Source organism: Narcine bancroftii, chromosome 5 (assembly GCF_036971445.1).
Source record: "Narcine bancroftii isolate sNarBan1 chromosome 5, sNarBan1.hap1, whole genome shotgun sequence".
Classification (NCBI taxonomy): Eukaryota; Metazoa; Chordata; class Chondrichthyes; order Torpediniformes; family Narcinidae; genus Narcine; species Narcine bancroftii.
In genome coordinates this window covers 14207977-14230343 of record NC_091473.1, presented here as the reverse complement: position 1 = coordinate 14230343, position 22367 = coordinate 14207977, and the positions used below count along the sequence as shown (strand labels likewise).

The window sequence follows — 22367 nt, the reverse complement described above, 5'->3', positions numbered from 1 at the left end:
TATCTACACTGATATTTCAGTGACATATCTACACTGATATTTCAGTGACATATCTACACTGATATTTCAGTGACATATCTACACTGATATTTCAGTGACATATCTACACTGATATTTCAGTGACATATCTACACTGATATTTCAGTGACATATCTACACTGATATTTCAGTGACATATCTACACTGATATTTCAGTGACATATCTACACTGATATTTCAGTGACATATCTACACTGATATTTCAGTGACATATCTACACTGATATTTCAGTGACCTATCTACACTGATATTTCAGTGACATATCTACACTGATATTTCAGTGACCTATCTACACTGATATTTCAGTGACCTATCTACACTGATATTTCAGTGACATACCTACACTGATATTTCAGTGACATATCTACACTGATATTTCAGTGACATATCTACACTGATATTTCAGTGATATATCTACACTGATATTTCAGTGACATATCTACACTGATATTTCAGTGACATATCTACACTGATATTTCAGTGACATATCTACACTGATATTTCAGTGACATATCTACACTGATATTTCAGTATCATATCTACACTGATATTTCAGTGACATATCTACACTGATATTTCAGTGACATATCTACACTGATATTTCAGTGACATATATACACTGATATTTCAGTGACATATCTACACTGATATTTCAGTGACATATCTACACTGATATTTCAGTGACATATCTACACTGATATTTCAGTGACATATCTACACTGATATTTCAGTGACCTATCTACACTGATATTTCAGTGACATATCTACACTGATATTTCAGTGACATATCTACACTGATATTTCAGTGACATATCTACACTGATATTTCAGTGACATATCTACACTGATATTTCAGTGACCTATCTACACTGATATTTCAGTGACATATCTACACTGATATTTCAGTGACATATCTACACTGATATTTCAGTGACATATCTACACTGATATTTCAGTGACCTATCTACACTGATATTTCAGTGACCTATCTACACTGATATTTCAGTGACATATCTACACTGATATTTCAGTGACATATCTACACTAATATTTCAGTGACCTATCTACATTGATATTTCAGTGACATATCTACACTGATATTTCAGTGACCTATCTACACTGATATTTCAGTGACATATCTACACTGATATTTCAGTGACATATCTACACTGATATTTCAGTGACCTATCTACACTGATATTTCAGTGACATATCTACACTGATATTTCAGTGACATATCTACACTGATATTTCAGTGACCTATCTACACTGATATTTCAGTGACATATCTACACTGATATTTCAGTGACATATCTACACTGATATTTCAGTGACATATCTACACTGATATTTCAGTGACATATCTACACTGATATTTCAGTGACATATCTACACTGATATTTCAGTGACATATCTACACTGATATTTCAGTGACATATCTACACTGATATTTCAGTGACATATCTACACTGATATTTCAGTGACATATCTACACTGATATTTCAGTGACCTATCTACACTGATATTTCAGTGACATATCTACACTGATATTTCAGTGACATATCTACACTGATATTTCAGTGACATATCTACACTGATATTTCAGTGACCTATCTACACTGATATTTCAGTGACATATCTACACTGATATTTCAGTGACATATCTACACTGATATTTCAGTGACATATCTACACTGATATTTCAGTGACATATCTACACTGATATTTCAGTATCATATCTACACTGATATTTCAGTGACATATCTACACTGATATTTCAGTATCATATCTACACTGATATTTCAGTGACATATCTACACTGATATTTCAGTGACCTATCTACACTGATATTTCAGTGACATATCTACACTGATATTTCAGTATCATATCTACACTGATATTTCAGTGACATATCTACACTGATATTTCAGTATCATATCTACACTGATATTTCAGTATCATATCTACACTGATATTTCAGTGACATATCTACACTGATATTTCAGTGACATATCTACAATGATATTTCAATATCATATCTACACTGATATTTCAGTATCATATCTGCACTGATATTTCAGTGACATATCTACACTGATATTTCTGTAACATATCTACACTGATATTTCAATATCATATCTACACTGATATTTCAGTATCATATCTACACTGATATTTCTGTAACATATCTACACTGATATTTCAATATCATATCTACACTGATATTTCAGTGACATATCTACACTGATATTTCAGTATCATATCTACACTGATATTTCAGTAACATATCTACACTGATATTTCAATATCATATCTACACTGATATTTCAGTGACATATCTACACTGATATTTCAGTGACATATCTACACTGATATTTCAGAGATATATCTACACTGATATTTCAGTATCATATCTACACTGATATTTCTGTAACATATCTACACTGATATTTCAATATCATATCTACACTGATATTTCAGTGACATATCTACACTGATATTTCAGTATCATATCTACACTGATATTTCTGTAACATATCTACACTGATATTTCAATATCATATCTACACTGATATTTCAGTGACATATCTACACTGATATTTCAGTGACATATCTACACTGATATTTCAGTGACATATCTACACTGATATTTCAGTGACATATCTACACTGATATTTCAGTGACATATCTACACTGATATTTCAGTGATATATCTACACTGATATTTCAGTGACATATCTACACTGATATTTCAGTGACATATCTACACTGATATTTCAGTGACATATCTACACTGATATTTCAGTGACATATCTACACTGATATTTCAGTGACATATCTACACTGATATTTCAGTGACATATCTACACTGATATTTCAGTGACATATCTACACTGATATTTCAGTGACATATCTACACTGATATTTCAGTGACATATCTACACTGATATTTCAGTGACATATCTACACTGATATTTCAGTGACATATCTACACTGATATTTCAGTGATATATCTACACTGATATTTCAGTGACATATCTACACTGATATTTCAGTGACATATCTACACTGATATTTCAGTGACATATCTACACTGATATTTCAGTGACATATCTACACTGATATTTCAGTGACATATCTACACTGATATTTCAGTGACATATCTACACTGATATTTCAGTGACATATCTACACTGATATTTCAGTGATATATCTACACTGATATTTCAGTGACATATCTACACTGATATTTCAGTGACATACCTACACTGATATTTCAGTGACATATCTACACTGATATTTCAGTGACATATCTACACTGATATTTCAGTGACATATCTACACTGATATTTCAGTGACATATCTACACTGATATTTCAGTGACATATCTACACTGATATTTCAATATCATATCTACACTGATATTTCAGTGACATATCTACACTGATATTTCAGTATCATATCTACACTGATATTTCAGTAACATATCTACACTGATATTTCAGTATCATATCTACACTGATATTTCTGTAACATATCTACACTGATATTTCAATATCATATCTACACTGATATTTCAGTGACATATCTACACTGATATTTCAGTGACATATCTAGACTGATATTTCAGTGACATATCTACACTGATATTTCAGTATCATATCTACACTGATATTTCTGTAACATATCTACACTGATATTTCAATATCATATCTACACTGATATTTCAGTGACATATCTACACTGATATTTCAATATCATATCTACACTGATATTTCAGTGACATATCTACACTGATATTTCAGTATCATATCTACACTGATATTTCAGTAACATATCTACACTGATATTTCAGTATCATATCTACACTGATATTTCAGTATCATATCTACACTGATATTTCAATATCATATCTACACTGATATTTCAGTGACATACCTACACTGATATTTCAGTATCATATCTACACTGATATTTCAGTGACATACCTACACTGATATTTCAATATCATATCTACACTGATATTTCAGTGACATACCTACACTGATATTTCAGTATCATATCTACACTGATATTTCAGTAACATATCTACACTGATATTTCAGTATCATATCTACACTGATATTTCAGTATCATATCTACACTGATATTTCAGTATCATATCTACACTGATATTTCAGTGACATCTACATTGATATTTCAGTGACATACCTACACTGATATTTCAGTATCATATCTACACTGATATTTCAGTAACATATCTACACTGATATTTCAATATCATATCTACACTGATATTTAAGTGACATCTACATTGATATTTCAGTGACATATCTACACTGATATTTCAGTATCATATCTACACTGATATTTCAGTATCATATCTACACTGATATTTCAGTGACATCTACATTGATATTTCAGTGACATATCTACACTGATATTTCAGTATCATATCTACACTGATATTTCTGTAACATATCTACACTGATATTTCAATATCATATCTACACTGATATTTCAGTGACATATCTACACTGATATTTCAATATCATATCTACACTGATATTTCTGTAACATATCTACACTGATATTTCAGTATCATATCTACACTGATATTTCTGTAACATATCTACACTGATATTTCAATATCATATCTACACTGATATTTCTGTAACATATCTACACTGATATTTCAGTATCATATCTACACTGATATTTCTGTAACATATCTACACTGATATTTCTGTAACATATCTACACTGATATTTCAATATCATATCTACACTGATATTTCTGTAACATATCTACACTGATATTTCTGTAACATATCTACACTGATATTTCTGTAACATATCTACACTGATATTTCAATATCATATCTACACTGATATTTCTGTAACATATCTACACTGATATTTCAGTATCATATCTACACTGATATTTCTGTAACATATCTACACTGATATTTCTGTAACATATCTACACTGATATTTCAATATCATATCTACACTGATATTTCTGTAACAAATCTACACTGATATTTCTGTAACATATCTACACTGATATTTCAATATCATATCTACACTGATATTTCTGTAACATATCTACACTGATATTTCAGTATCATATCTACACTGATATTTCTGTAACATATCTACACTGATATTTCTGTAACATATCTACACTGATATTTCTGTAACATATCTACACTGATATTTCAATATCATATCTACACTGATATTTCTGTAACATATCTACACTGATATTTCAGTGACATATCTACACTGATATTTCAGTGATATATCTACACTGATATTTCAGTATCATATCTACACTGATATTTCTGTAACATATCTACACTGATATTTCAATATCATATCTACACTGATATTTCAGTGACATATCTACACTGATATTTCAGTATCATATCTACACTGATATTTCTGTAACATATCTACACTGATATTTCAATATCATATCTACACTGATATTTCAGTGACATATCTACACTGATATTTCAGTGACATATCTACACTGATATTTCAGTGACATATCTACACTGATATTTCAGTGACATATCTACACTGATATTTCAGTGACATATCTACACTGATATTTCAGTGACATATCTACACTGATATTTCAGTGACATATCTACTCTGATATTTCAGTGATATATCTACACTGATATTTCAGTGACATATCTACACTGATATTTCAGTGACATATCTACACTGATATTTCAGTGACATATCTACACTGATATTTCAGTGACATATCTACACTGATATTTCAGTGACATATCTACACTGATATTTCAGTGACATATCTACACTGATATTTCAGTGACATATCTACACTGATATTTCAGTGACATATCTACACTGATATTTCAGTGACATATCTACACTGATATTTCAGTGACATATCTACACTGATATTTCAGTGACATATCTACACTGATATTTCAGTGACATATCTACACTGATATTTCAGTGACATATCTACACTGATATTTCAGTGACATATCTACACTGATATTTCAGTGACATATCTACACTGATATTTCAGTGACATATCTACACTGATATTTCAGTGACATATCTACACTGATATTTCAGTGACATATCTACACTGATATTTCAGTGACATATCTACACTGATATTTCAGTGACATATCTACACTGATATTTCAGTGACATATCTACACTGATATTTCAGTGACATATCTACACTGATATTTCAGTGATATATCTACACTGATATTTCAGTGACATATCTACACTGATATTTCAGTGACATACCTACACTGATATTTCAGTGACATATCTACACTGATATTTCAGTGACATATCTACACTGATATTTCAGTGACATATCTACACTGATATTTCAGTGACATATCTACACTGATATTTCAGTGACATATCTACACTGATATTTCAATATCATATCTACACTGATATTTCAGTGACATATCTACACTGATATTTCAGTATCATATCTACACTGATATTTCAGTAACATATCTACACTGATATTTCAGTATCATATCTACACTGATATTTCTGTAACATATCTACACTGATATTTCAATATCATATCTACACTGATATTTCAGTGACATATCTACACTGATATTTCAGTGACATATCTAGACTGATATTTCAGTGACATATCTACACTGATATTTCAGTATCATATCTACACTGATATTTCTGTAACATATCTACACTGATATTTCAATATCATATCTACACTGATATTTCAGTGACATATCTACACTGATATTTCAATATCATATCTACACTGATATTTCAGTGACATATCTACACTGATATTTCAGTATCATATCTACACTGATATTTCAGTAACATATCTACACTGATATTTCAGTATCATATCTACACTGATATTTCAGTATCATATCTACACTGATATTTCAATATCATATCTACACTGATATTTCAGTGACATACCTACACTGATATTTCAGTATCATATCTACACTGATATTTCAGTGACATACCTACACTGATATTTCAATATCATATCTACACTGATATTTCAGTGACATACCTACACTGATATTTCAGTATCATATCTACACTGATATTTCAGTAACATATCTACACTGATATTTCAGTATCATATCTACACTGATATTTCAGTATCATATCTACACTGATATTTCAGTATCATATCTACACTGATATTTCAGTGACATCTACATTGATATTTCAGTGACATACCTACACTGATATTTCAGTATCATATCTACACTGATATTTCAGTAACATATCTACACTGATATTTCAATATCATATCTACACTGATATTTCAGTGACATCTACATTGATATTTCAGTGACATATCTACACTGATATTTCAGTATCATATCTACACTGATATTTCAGTATCATATCTACACTGATATTTCAGTGACATCTACATTGATATTTCAGTGACATATCTACACTGATATTTCAGTATCATATCTACACTGATATTTCTGTAACATATCTACACTGATATTTCAATATCATATCTACACTGATATTTCAGTGACATATCTACACTGATATTTCAATATCATATCTACACTGATATTTCTGTAACATATCTACACTGATATTTCAGTATCATATCTACACTGATATTTCTGTAACATATCTACACTGATATTTCAATATCATATCTACACTGATATTTCTGTAACATATCTACACTGATATTTCAGTATCATATCTACACTGATATTTCTGTAACATATCTACACTGATATTTCTGTAACATATCTACACTGATATTTCAATATCATATCTACACTGATATTTCTGTAACATATCTACACTGATATTTCTGTAACATATCTACACTGATATTTCTGTAACATATCTACACTGATATTTCAATATCATATCTACACTGATATTTCTGTAACATATCTACACTGATATTTCAGTATCATATCTACACTGATATTTCTGTAACATATCTACACTGATATTTCTGTAACATATCTACACTGATATTTCAATATCATATCTACACTGATATTTCTGTAACATATCTACACTGATATTTCTGTAACATATCTACACTGATATTTCAATATCATATCTACACTGATATTTCTGTAACATATCTACACTGATATTTCAGTAACATATCTACACTGATATTTCTGTAACATATCTACACTGATATTTCTGTAACATATCTACACTGATATTTCTGTAACATATCTACACTGATATTTCAATATCATATCTACACTGATATTTCTGTAACATATCTACACTGATATTTCAGTGATATATCTGCACTGATATTTCAGTGACATATCTACACTGATATTTCAGTGACATATCTACACTGATATTTCAGTGACATATCTACACTGATATTTCAATATCATATCTACACTGATATTTCTGTAACATATCTACACTGATATTTCTGTAACATATCTACACTGATATTTCTGTAACATATCTACACTGTTATTTCAGTGACATATCTACACTGATATTTCAGTGACATATCTACACTGATATTTCAGTGACATACCTACACTGATATTTCAGTGACATATCTACACTGATATTTCAGTGACATATCTACACTGATATTTCAGTGACATATCTACACTGATATTTCAGTGACATATCTACACTGATATTTCAGTGACATATCTACACTGATATTTCAATATCATATCTACACTGATATTTCAGTGACATATCTACACTGATATTTCAGTATCATATCTACACTGATATTTCTGTAACATATCTACACTGATATTTCAATATCATATCTACACTGATATTTCAGTGACATATCTACACTGATATTTCAGTATCATATCTACACTGATATTTCAGTAACATATCTACACTGATATTTCAGTATCATATCTACACTGATATTTCAGTGACATATCTACACTGATATTTCAGTGACATATCTACACTGATATTTCAGTGACATATCTACACTGATATTTCAGTATCATATCTACACTGATATTTCTGTAACATATCTACACTGATATTTCAATATCATATCTACACTGATATTTCAGTGACATATCTACACTGATATTTCAATATCATATCTACACTGATATTTCAGTGACATATCTACACTGATATTTCAGTGACATATCTACACTGATATTTCAGTATCATATCTACACTGATATTTCAGTAACATATCTACACTGATATTTCAGTATCATATCTACACTGATATTTCAGTATCATATCTACACTGATATTTCAATATCATATCTACACTGATATTTCAGTGACATACCTACACTGATATTTCAGTATCATATCTACACTGATATTTCAGTGACATACCTACACTGATATTTCAGTATCATATCTACACTGATATTTCAGTAACATATCTACACTGATATTTCAATATCATATCTACACTGATATTTCAGTGACATCTACATTGATATTTCAGTGACATATCTACACTGATATTTCAGTATCATATCTACACTGATATTTCAGTATCATATCTACACTGATATTTCAGTGACATCTACATTGATATTTCAGTGACATATCTACACTGATATTTCAGTATCATATCTACACTGATATTTCAGTGACATATCTACACTGATATTTCAGTATCATATCTACACTGATATTTCAGTGACATCTACATTGATATTTCAGTGACATATCTACACTGATATTTCAGTATCATATCTACACTGATATTTCAGTGACATCTACATTGATATTTCAGTGACATATCTACACTGATATTTCAGTATCATATCTACACTGATATTTCAGTATCATATCTACACTGATATTTCAGTGACATCTACACTGATATTTCAGTGACATATCTACACTGATATTTCAGTGACATCTACATTGATATTTCAGTGACATATCTACACTGATATTTCAGTATCATATCTACACTGATATTTCAGTATCATATCTACACTGATATTTCTGTAACATATCTACACTGATATTTCAATATCATATCTACACTGATATTTCTGTAACATATCTACACTGATATTTCTGTAACATATCTACACTGATATTTCAATATCATATCTACACTGATATTTCTGTAACATATCTACACTGATATTTCTGTAACATATCTACACTGATATTTCAATATCATATCTACACTGATATTTCTGTAACATATCTACACTGATATTTCAGTATCATATCTACACTGATATTTCTGTAACATATCTACACTGATATTTCTGTAACATATCTACACTGATATTTCAATATCATATCTACACTGATATTTCAGTGACATATCTACACTGATATTTCAATATCATATCTACACTGATATTTCTGTAACATATCTACACTGATATTCTAGTATCATATCTACACTGATATTTCTGTAACATATCTACACTGATATTTCAATATCATATCTACACTGATATTTCTGTAACATATCTACACTGATATTTCAGTATCATATCTACACTGATATTTCTGTAACATATCTACACTGATATTTCTGTAACATATCTACACTGATATTTCAATATCATATCTACACTGATATTTCAGTATCATATCTACACTGATATTTCAGTGACATACCTACACTGATATTTCAGTATCATATCTACACTGATATTTCAGTAACATATCTACACTGATATTTCAATATCATATGTACACTGATATTTCAGTGTCATATCTACACTGATATTTCAGTGACATATCTACACTGATATTTCAGTATCATATCTACACTGATATTTCTGTAACATATCTACACTGATATTTCAATATCATATCTACACTGATATTTCAGTGACATATCTACACTGATATTTCAATATCATATCTACACTGATATTTCTGTAACATATCTACACTGATATTTCAGTATCATATCTACACTGATATTTCTGTAACATATCTACACTGATATTTCAATATCATATCTACACTGATATTTCTGTAACATATCTACACTGATATTTCAGTATCATATCTACACTGATATTTCTGTAACATATCTACACTGATATTTCAGTATCATATCTACACTGATATTTCTGTAACATATCTACACTGATATTTCAGTGACATATCTACACTGATATTTCAATAATATATCCACACTAATATTTCAGCAATATATCAACTCTAATATTTCAGTGATACATTAGAAATAGTTGTGAGATTGATACACCCCCCCCCCCTAACCTTCATCTAAATGATGATACCAAATCAGCCTTGCAATTTTTGGCCTCTAAGCCCCCCTTACCTGCCAACATTCACTCCAATTTAAATCTTCTCAGCATTAATAATGTTGGTTTGCATTCTCCGCTGGTCAGAATTACTGGTATATAACAATTGAGAACATTTTTATGATCTCAACTAGCAAATTACTGTTGAGATTATGAAAAAAGTTTTCGCCCACCTCTGACTGCTATTGAGAAAGTAGTGATGAGTCACGTACTTGAACTGCTGCAATCCTTCTGGCGACGTTTCTCCCACAGACCTATCGGGCAAGATCTAAATTCAGCAGCAATGAAGGAATAGTGATATATTTCCCAATCAGGATGATATGTGACAGGGAGGGGAACCGGCTGCTGTCCCCATACACCTGCTGTTCTGTCTTTCTTGGAGGTTTGGACGGATCTGACGACGTAACTGAAGTGCATTTTGTGAATGTTAAGCATTGCAACTCCTGATCACAAGTGGTGGGTAAATGAATGTTGTGGATGGAGTGCTGATGATCGAGCTGCTGCTTTGTCCTGCCTGGTGTTGAGTTTCTTGATTGTGGTTAGAGCTACTAGACTGTCCAATCAAATGGAGAGTGTTCCATTACCACTGCCCCACCTATGCAGTGTGCCTTGCAGATTAGTGGTAAGGCCTTGAAGGTGAGTCATGCATCACTGGATATCCAGCCCTTGACCAATTCATGCAGCAACTCTCTGTGCCAGTTACTCGTCAATGGTGGCCCCAGGATATTGATGGCGGTGGACTTGAAAATGCAAATGTTCCCTGTCACTTATCAACCCATACTAAACGTTGTCTAAGGCATGGGTGGCTTCATTAACTGAGGAGTTCCAATGGAACTGAGCCATGCGCAACCATCAACAAAAATCCCCACTTCTGACCTTTGTGGTGGAGGGATGGTTATCTTAAGGTGCTTGGGCCTAGGATGTTGTCCCGAGAAATTTGGTGAAGTTTGACGAGGTAGAGGCAGCTCAGATTATGGAAAGCTCTGTTACAATAATTTGGTGAGATGGCTTCGGACAGGCACTAAAGAGTTAACGCTGAGGTAAAAGAAACAGTCCTGCTAAGAGTATGGTTGAACCAGAAATGTAATTTTAAAAAAAGAATACATGATATTATTGCTTCCCAGAGATGTCAGTGAGGACTGGGCAGTTGTGTGGCCAGTACGAATGTCCAGTGTGTATTGTTGTCCTCCAACATTCAATATCATGAGTTACTTCAGTTCATGCACATACCCCACAAACTGAGCATTAAACCAATGCAAATCAAAATGAAATTCACTGCAATAAATCAACAAATGTTTCAAGCTTAAACCAAACAGATGAACATTTCAAAGTGTGATTGTGGGATTGGAATGGATTAGACACAGAGTAATGCATGAACAAACCACAGGCCTGGGGGAGGACTTCATGTCTTGAATAGACTCATTTTACATGTTAGCATTGCTCATAAATTTAGAAATCATTATTTTTTTTATTGGTAAATACTGCTCAGGAGCACAGGTTGCACAGTTTGGTTTATATTATGCTGCATTAGATGCCAAAGATTATTCAAAAAGCTCAGTATTTAACATCATTATTTTTAATGCCTTTAACAAGCTGGAAGCAGCAGGTTAAAGCAATTGTAGTTGTACCATCATTACAGGGAAGGACAGAGTTATAGGTCAGAGAGCATGGAAGAGTATTACCAGGAGGGAGAATATTACAGACAGGGTATTACAGTTGTATTACAGTATTACAAGGAAGGATGATGTTACAGGATAGTATTACAATACCACAGGTAGGGATAGTAAAACAGGACGGTATTAGAGTAGGCAAGTATTACAGGAGAACAGTATTATACTGAGAGAGTATCACAGGGAGAGTTAATGTATAGTACAGAGTATTGGAGGGACAGGGTATTACAGGGAAGATCAGTATTACAGGACAGAGCATTACGGTGATGGTATTACAGAGAAATTGTGTTACAGGAAGTTTGAATATTGTGGCGAGAGAAGTAATACAAAGAGGAAAAATATTTCACAGGGGGTATCACTAAGAAGAAAAGTATTAAGGAAGGAACATGATTCAGGAAGGTATATTTCAAGCCCATTGCAAAGTGGATATTGGGTATTTCAAGAGTGAAACAATTATGCGCATTGAATACTCTAAGTAGAGTACTGGTGTGAGAAAATGTAACAGAGAAGGCTTGTTACAGGGAGAGTGTAAGGTATATCAGGGAGTTTCACACTGGTAGGTGAGTCGTGCATCTGTGTTACAGGAAAGAATATAAGAGAATGTTTTAAGGTGGGTATCTCAGTGACTGCTATGGGTACAATGTTGTCTATATTAACTTATTGGAGGGAGAGATGTTATTCCAAGAAACAATGTAGTGTTTCAGGAAGGGTGTGGATTACATCACTGAGTGTTGCAAGGGAGTCATGGATGTATGAGGTACTTTTACATAACAGATACTGTGCATCAGTGAGTGTTATAAAAACACACACAGAAATCCTGGAGGAGCTCTGCTGTTCTCGCAGCATCCATAGGAGGTAGATATATATTACTGACGTTTTGGGCTTGTGCCCTTCTTCAAGGAATAAGTGAAGAACAGGAAGGCATAAGAATAAAGAGATTGTAGACTGGCTGGCAGAGGAGTTCAGACCAACAAATGGTGTTAAATAGATATGATAGAGGTGAGATGAGAATTGATTTTGGCTCTATGAAAGGAAACAGATGGAAACAGGAAGAGAGAGAGACAGATCTGGGGAAAGAAACAGGGGAGAATTTTAACAGAAACCAGAGAAGTCGTTGTTAATGCCATCCAGTTGGAGGGTGCCCAATCAGAAGATGAGTGTTGTTCCTCCAATTTGTGAGTGGTCTCAGTCTGGAAGTGCATGAGATCATGGACAAACATGTAAGCAAGTGAGTGTTACCTTGAGCTGTGTGCAATATATCATACTGTCACAGTGAAGGGCCTCTTGGGGAATGTTACAGGGAAAGCTGTGTCTGTTATATTGCACCCTGCATAGCAATAATGACTGAGGTACCTTAAGCACATAAACTCAATGAAGTGAGTTGGGCAGTCTGTAAATACTCATACAATGTTGATGTGGTGGATAGTCAGTCCCAGAGTTTGGGTCAGCTGTGCACTGATTTACCCTGTATAGCCATTAGAGGGCAGTACCGTGCTTCTGCCACCAATTGCTTGAGAATCATAGGACTCACAAAGCGAGCCCTCCCTCACACTGTGACAGCATCTTTGTTTACTTGCATTCTTCACCTTGAATTTCTATCTCTCTCATTTATGTTAGAGTGAGAGGGTATTTCTTCCACAGAATAATTACCTTCCAACCCGAAACCCCTCAAACTTATTAATATTTATAATTTACATGAAACCAATCAGAAAATTTTATATTGTTTACAATTTAAACTCCATGAGGGGTGCAATGATGAACAAGTAAGTGACCAAGGTTGTAGTGATACAACCACTACACTGGTCGCACTCCTACCAGCCACTGTACCTGCACGTAGGCAACTTGGGAGGCTGGCCCCACCTGCTGTCAATCACTGGCCCATATAAAGATTTGAGCTGGCCCCTTCAGGGACAGTCAGACACACGGAGCCAGCAAAGATACTAAGACTGGTACAAATTTTGCAAGTTTAAGCTAATTAAAGCCTGTTGTACAATCTGTGGACTTGGAATCAGAATTATTTGCACAACAGTGCTCACAAAGGTAAACTTGAGACTGGGAGACATCAACCTGAATGATGAGTGCTCAGGAGGTGAGACATAGAGAACCTGCATAGTTGTAGATAGGGATGGAGGGGGAGGCCATGGAGGTTTTACACAGAGTGGTGTGAACTTCCACACTGTGGCTTTGAAATTACTCAGACAGCTTAAGCCAAGCCAAAGAGGGAGAGAGGTGGCCCTTGTTATTGATAAGTGAATTCAAATTAACCAGAGATCAAGTTAAAGAAGTCTGTCCTCTTCATCAAGTTGAGAAGGCTGACTACTACAGTGCCAGTGACCCAGCTTTGAATCCAGTGCTGTCTGTCAGGAGTTTGTACATTCTCCCTGTGTCTGCATAGGTTTCCCCTGGGTGCTCTGGTTTCCTCCCACCTTTCAAAAATGGTATATTTTGGGGGCATGGGCTCATAGGCCCAATGGGCCTGATACTGTGCTGTACATCTAAATTTTAAAAATGTTGAACAGTCCACCCAATCAAGTCTAATAAATCAAATTGTATGAAATCCTGGGCAGGCATACCTGGGCTGTATCCAGGTCTAGTTACTGAGACAACCCCGTCACTTTGTGTCCAGGTCCATATTTTTATATCTTTGTGCAACAGAAGGAGATCTACCTATTGTGTGCTGGATCTCTCCATTAATTTTCCCTGTAACGGTTGCTCTTCACATTCTCATCAATTCCTCCAGATTCTCCCACTCACTTTCACACTAGAGTCAATTTACAGCAGACAATTAACCAGCACACCCTTGGGATGTGGGAAGAAACTGGGACATTCTGGGAAAACCCACAGTTTCACAGGGAGAACATGCAAGCTCCTCACAGAGAGCACCCAAGGTCAAGATTGATCCCGGGTCTCCAGTGCCGTGAGGCAGAAGCTTTACAAGCTGTGTATTATCCCTCAGAGCAGGTTCCTGAGGTAGCTTGTGGCCTTTGTTTTTTTTTGATCAGGCACCTGGCCACATTTTTTCCATACTTTGATGAAGAACTCAAACTCGGGTGCAGTGCTGCTGGAGCTCATTGGAGCACCGCTCTGGCACCTCAGAGAGCAGCTCCAGCACCTCATGGGACCACTCCAGGCAACTAATGGCACGGCTCTGGCACCTCCTTGTCCTTTTTGGTGAGCTCTTTCACCTAAAAAATTAATACTCCACTCCTGCTCAAGCCTAAAATGTTGGTTATGTATCTTTTCAATATAAATTGACCTGCTGAGTTTCTCCAGCATTGTATTATTTGATATAATAACATACCTTCAAAAATGAACCGAGGTGTTAGTTAATGGGGTGAAATTGGACGGCACAGACTCGTAGGGCCAAATTGGTCAGTTACAGTGCTGTATGTCTAAATTTAAAATTTGAATTTAACACTGCATATTTGCAAGTCCTTGAAATGAGTGTTAGTGGACTCATTCAAGCTTAGTTCAGTGAAAATACCTGAAACAACTATTGTTCTCTCTCCGTAGTTGCTGCTGGACCTGCTAAATGTTTCAGGCATTTTCTGTTTTTATTTCACTTTCCAGCCTCTGTAGTTTGTTGTTTGTTCATTACTGTTCTCCATTGCTTTTCTGCAACAATAAACCTGGCACTGTTACAGCAGCAGCAGGAGAAACAGGGTTTAAAGCCCTCATTATTAATTCACTCTAAATGAGCTGCCTCACACAGCAGGTTCATCATTAGACTGCACTTACCAGTGTCTCAGTTGGAGACTTGATATGATTTCAACCTGCCTGAGGTTATGTCCTGTGCTGGCTGTTAACTTCATTGCTAACTTGGCCTTATGTGGATGGATGTGTCAAAGCCACAATGGGTGGGCACCATGTGAGCCATCTACACAGCTCCACTTCTGCTTTTACACATTGTATTTTTTTGAATATTTTATTTACATTTTTAAATCCAAACATACAATCAATAAAAAAACTGAAAAAATGGAATACAGAGGAAAAATAATAATCTGTGATACATAATGGCTATAATCCCAACCCCCATCCTCCCATGAAAAGTAAATAAAGAAATGAAAGAAAGTAAGCCCCAAAGAAAAGAAATAAAGAGATGAAGAAAAAGAGAAAATAAAAGAGTAGAAAGAAAGAGAAAGGGATGGTCAGGAGTCCATCATCTACCCCACAAAATTTCACATTTTCAAAATTTACTTAGATCTCAAGGGGACGTTAGCATTGGTCTCATGGGTGAGATAGGGCGCAATTAAAGATTTGCACCTACATGTTGTAAATATGGCTGCCATATTTGTAAGAACATGTCATACTTATTTCTTAGATTACAAGTAATCTCAAGAGGAACACAACTATCCATTTCTGTATTCCAACAGACTATACCTAGATGAGAATCAGACTTCCAAGTAACCATTATACATTTCCTGGCCACTGCCAATGCGATATTAACAAATATTGTTTGATATTGGGACAACCTCATTTTAGGTCTTACACTGGCAAAATTCAACAGTAAAAATAATTCTGGGTTCTGTGGAAATTGAATACCTATAATTTGCTCTAAGAGTTTACCCAGATCTATCCAAAATGGATGCCCAAGTTGAATGTAGAAAGGTTCCCATCTCCTCACTGCACCTAAAGCATTGATCCAAAATATAATTTCAATTTATTTAATTTTTGTGGTGTGAGATATAACTAGTGTGAAAAATTATATTACACCAATCTATATCGTACACTTATTGTATTTGTCGTATAGTCCATGCATAAATTGGACCAGTTTTGATCACTAATACTTATATATAAGTCTGATTCCCATCTCCGTCTAGACTTTTTCATCGGATGCAAGGATCGACGAGATAGACAACAGACTCGCCAAGGCAAATAGCGCCTTTGGAAGACTACACAAAATAGTCTGGAAAAACAACCAACTGAAAAACCTCACAAAGATTAGCGTATACAGAGCCGTTGTCATACCCACATTCCTGTTCGGCTCCGAATCATGGGTCCTCTACCGGCATCACCTACGGCTCCTAGAACGCTTCCACCAGCGTTGTCTCCGCTCCATCCTCAACATTCATTGGAGCGACTTCATCCCTAACATCGAAGTATTCGAGATGGCAGAGGCCGACAGCATCGAATCCACGCTGCTGAAGATCCAACTGCGCTGGGTAGGTCACGTCTCCAGAATGGAGGACCATCGCCTTCCCAAGATTGTGTTATATGGTGAGCTCTACACTGGCCACTGTGACAGAGGTGCACCAAAGAAGAAGTACAAGGACTGCCTAAAGAAATCTCTTGGTGCCTGCCACATTGACCACCGCCAGTGGGCTGATATTGCCTCAAACTGTGCATCTTGGCGCCTCACAGTTCGGTGGGCAGCAACCTCCTTTGAAGAAGACCGCAGAGCCCACCTCACTGACAAAAGACAAAGGAGGAAAAACCCAACACCCAACCCAAACCAACCAATTTTCCCTTGCAACTGCTGCAACCGTGTCTGCCTGTCCCACATCGGACTTGTCAGCCACAAACGAGCCTGCAGCTGACATGGACATTTACCCCTCCATAAATCTTCGTCCGCGAAGCCAAGCCAAAGAGATATATGTAAAACCCCTGTTTAGGGGTTCCCATTTGAAGTAGTAAATATATTGCTGAAGTAAATTTCTTTGTACTTCCCTTTTGAATCAGAGTTTTCACATCACTACAACTTGATAGAGTCATTGTCGGACCCAGTTTATCCCTTGTATGCTCTTAACTGAAAATAGCAGAATATTGTATTATTAGCAATACCATACTTATTTTTTAATTGTTCAAATGACATAATTTTCCCCTGCTCATAACAGTCCTCAATCTGATCCCTTTTCAGGACCAAGTATCTAAATCTTATTATCCATTGTTATGGGTATGTCTATTCTGAGTCAGAGGTGTTTTTGGAGATATTTTCCCGCCACCCCCCCCCCCCCCCACTTAGTCCCTATCTGGTCATTTATTTTACTCCAAATATTAATTATATTTTTTAACAAGGGGCCTTATTTTTCACCCGATATTAATGCTGAGGGCCTCTCTTGGCAGTTGAAAGCAGAACAGGTCTCAAGAACAATCAATGCGGTCAAAACAGATACGAATAGAACATCCTACAAACCACAAGAAATTAATGAGGGTTTTAAACAATTTTATTCTACATTATATCAATCAGAATCTCAAGGAGATATTTATAAAATGAAGAGTTCCTCTCATAATTGGAACTTCCAAGTTTAGATTAAGAAGAACAGGAAGGATTCAATGTCCCTTTTAACCAGATGCAGATCAGGGAAGCATTGATCTCATTGCTGGTCAATAAGTCTCCGGGTAAGGATGGAGTCCCCCAGAATTTTATAAAGAATTTAAAGATCTTTTGATACATCTTTTTATGGAGGTGTTAGACCAGGTGGTTGAGACACATATTCTCCTGAAATTATTTTCCACAGCAATAATTACAGGGATACCCATTGAAACTATCATCATATAGACATATTTCATTATTGAATTCAGATTATAAAATTATTGCCAAAGCTTTGGGAAATAGACCGGCCAAACTTTTGCTGAAATTAATAAATATGAATCAAACAGGCTTCATGAAAAAGAGACAGTCTGCTGATACCATAAGCAGATTGCTTAGTATAATTCATCTGGCCCAAACGAGAGGAGATTTGAGCATAGCTGTGGCCCTGGATGCAGAAAAGGAATTTGATAGACTGGAAATGGGATTTTTTTATTTAATGTGCTGGAAAGATTTGGATTAGGGAAAACTTTTATGAATTGGACTATGGCATTATATTATGAACCCAAAGCCAAAGTTGTAACTAAAGGACAAATTTCTCCTGCATTCCCCTTATCTAGATCTAGCAGACAATCTCTTTATATTGGCTATAGAACTATTAACTGAGGCAAGATCCAGACATTAAAGGATTCAGGATTAACCAGGAGGAATTTAAGATTAATCTATTTGCAGATGATATATTGATATATTTGACAGAACCAATAATTTCATTACAGAAATTGTACTCAAAACTCAAAGAATATGAAAAACTTTTGAGTTATAAAATAAATTGGGATAAAAGCAAAATTATGCCATTTACAGTGGGGATTGAACTTAATGTCAAAGAAATATTCAATTTAAATGGCTGCCAAATGGGATAAAGTACAGGGATCAGAACAGATCATAATTTACAGAACTTATATAAATTAAATGATCTCCCCTTGCTTACAAAGATTGAAGAGGACTTGAACAGGTGGATGGCTCTGCCAATAATGCTGGTTGGTATAGTCAATTGTGTAGAAGTGAATATATTTCCAAGAGTACAATATCTCTCAGACACTGCCTATAGCATTGCCTCAGAGATATTCTCAGGAATTAAATAAACATGTCAGAAAATTTCTTTGGAAAGGTAATATGGCTAGAGTCTCCATAGAAAAATTAACATGGAAATATGAGCTGGGAGATCTACAACTCCAAAATTAAAAACAAATATTATTGGGCAGCCTAAACTGAATTCCTACCTCTCTATTTGAGGGAGGAGGTAAATTTTCTTAGGTAAAAATATAACTGTATAAAGTTGGAGAGAAGATAGCAGATTTTACATATTGTTGATTTTTGTCACTGCACCACAGCTGATGTACTTTCAGCTGCTGTGGCTCTAAACTCATCCAACTCCTTACTCTCCGCATCTCCACCTCAATGCAGGAAGAAGGGGAACTGCAGGTTTCAGGAGTTTGATGAGTTGAAGTGAGACCTCCCCTGAAACAATGGCTGATGATTTCAGGACCATCATCAGGGAGAATGCTTTCCTTAAAAATAATTTTAGTTAATTGAGTTAATCTAATAAGTAGTGAAACTCCAAAGTCTGCTGATACTGTGATTGTAGTAAAAACATAGAAATGCTGGAGGAACTCAACAAGTCCACCTTGAAGAAGGGCTCAGGCCTAAAACTTTGTTTATATATCTTTACCTTCTATGCATGCTGCAAAACTTGCTGAGTTTGTCCAGCATGTTCTGTGTTTAATCTAATAAGTAGATAGGATATCTGTCATCTGTGGGATGCAGTACCTCTACGATTCTTTCCTTTTCTTGGAAAATCACAAATATGAGGAATGTTGCCACTTGGAGCAACTCAAGCTCCACATTTTGGGGCCATAGAGAGTCATAGAGTTACACAGCATGGAAACAGGTAATTCAATCAACTGAGTCTATGTCAAACATCAAATACACAATGGCATCAGTCCTACATCAATCCCCTTTGATTTTCCACACATTTCTTCCAATTTTCCCAGGTCTAACCACACACTGACAGATTTGGAGTAATTTATAGAAGCCAATAAACCTACCAATCTGCATTGACCATTACCTCCTAATTACACACTAGCCCTATTTTATCCTCCCCACATTCCCATCAACTTGTTCCAGACTCTACATACATCTACATTCTAGGGGCAATTCACTTCAGCCAACTTAGCTATCATCCCACTCACCTTTGGGATGTGGTAGGAAACTGGAGCATCCAGTGGAAACCCACAAAGTCACAGGAAAATACACATGCAACTTAGCATCTGAGATCAGGACTATGCCCCTGAAGAGATTGGTTCACAGCTGCCAGCAGTATAGTCCATCCAAGGGGCTGAGAGTTTTGTGGATTGAACAATTCAAGAGGTATGCAAAAGCCAAAGAGTAAACTTAACAGGAGGACATCAATGATCTGTAAGCAGCCAGAATGACGTATTATCAACCTGATGTTCGGCATTTCCTCTTGCTCTATGTAGTCATGGTAGTCTGCAGTATGGTACTGGAAAATGAGGTGGCTGAGGAATAGGTATCAGTGAGGGAGAGGTGCATTGAGGGAAAAATATAATTTTATCAAAAGGTCAGGAAACTTCTATGAAGAGAGAAACAATTTGCTTTCAAATCAATGATCTTTCACTCAAATCTGAAATGTTAACTTTGTTTTTCTCTCTCCATAAATGCTGCCTTACCTGCTGAGTGTTTCCAGCATTTTCTGGCTGTATTTCAGATTTCCAGCATCTACAGGTTTTGTTTATCTGTTTCTCAGTTATTGTATCATAAGGTGCAGAATAGCTCTGGAAACTGATGTGGATCATTCACAAATAAAAGTTGTGTTGAGATACTGTTCAGTGAGAAGGGAACAGATACACTTGGGCAAACCACAATCAACGTTTGGCATGAGAAATTGCATCTCTTAAAGACAATGACTCAATGGGCATTTTTCCAGGTGGGAGAACAGCAGGGTGAATAATGCCAGAATCTTTCATAAAATACAGCAGAGGAAGGGGAAATGCTGAACATCAGGTTGATAATACAAGTGTATCTGGTTGCT

At 35.0% G+C, this 22367-nt stretch overlaps 1 protein-coding gene across 3 annotated transcripts in view; it reads left to right on the top strand.

The window, feature by feature from the left end:
• Window positions 1-22367, top strand: part of parp3 (poly (ADP-ribose) polymerase family, member 3) — a 158145-nt gene that overhangs the window by 120435 nt on the left and 15343 nt on the right. The window lies entirely within an intron of this gene.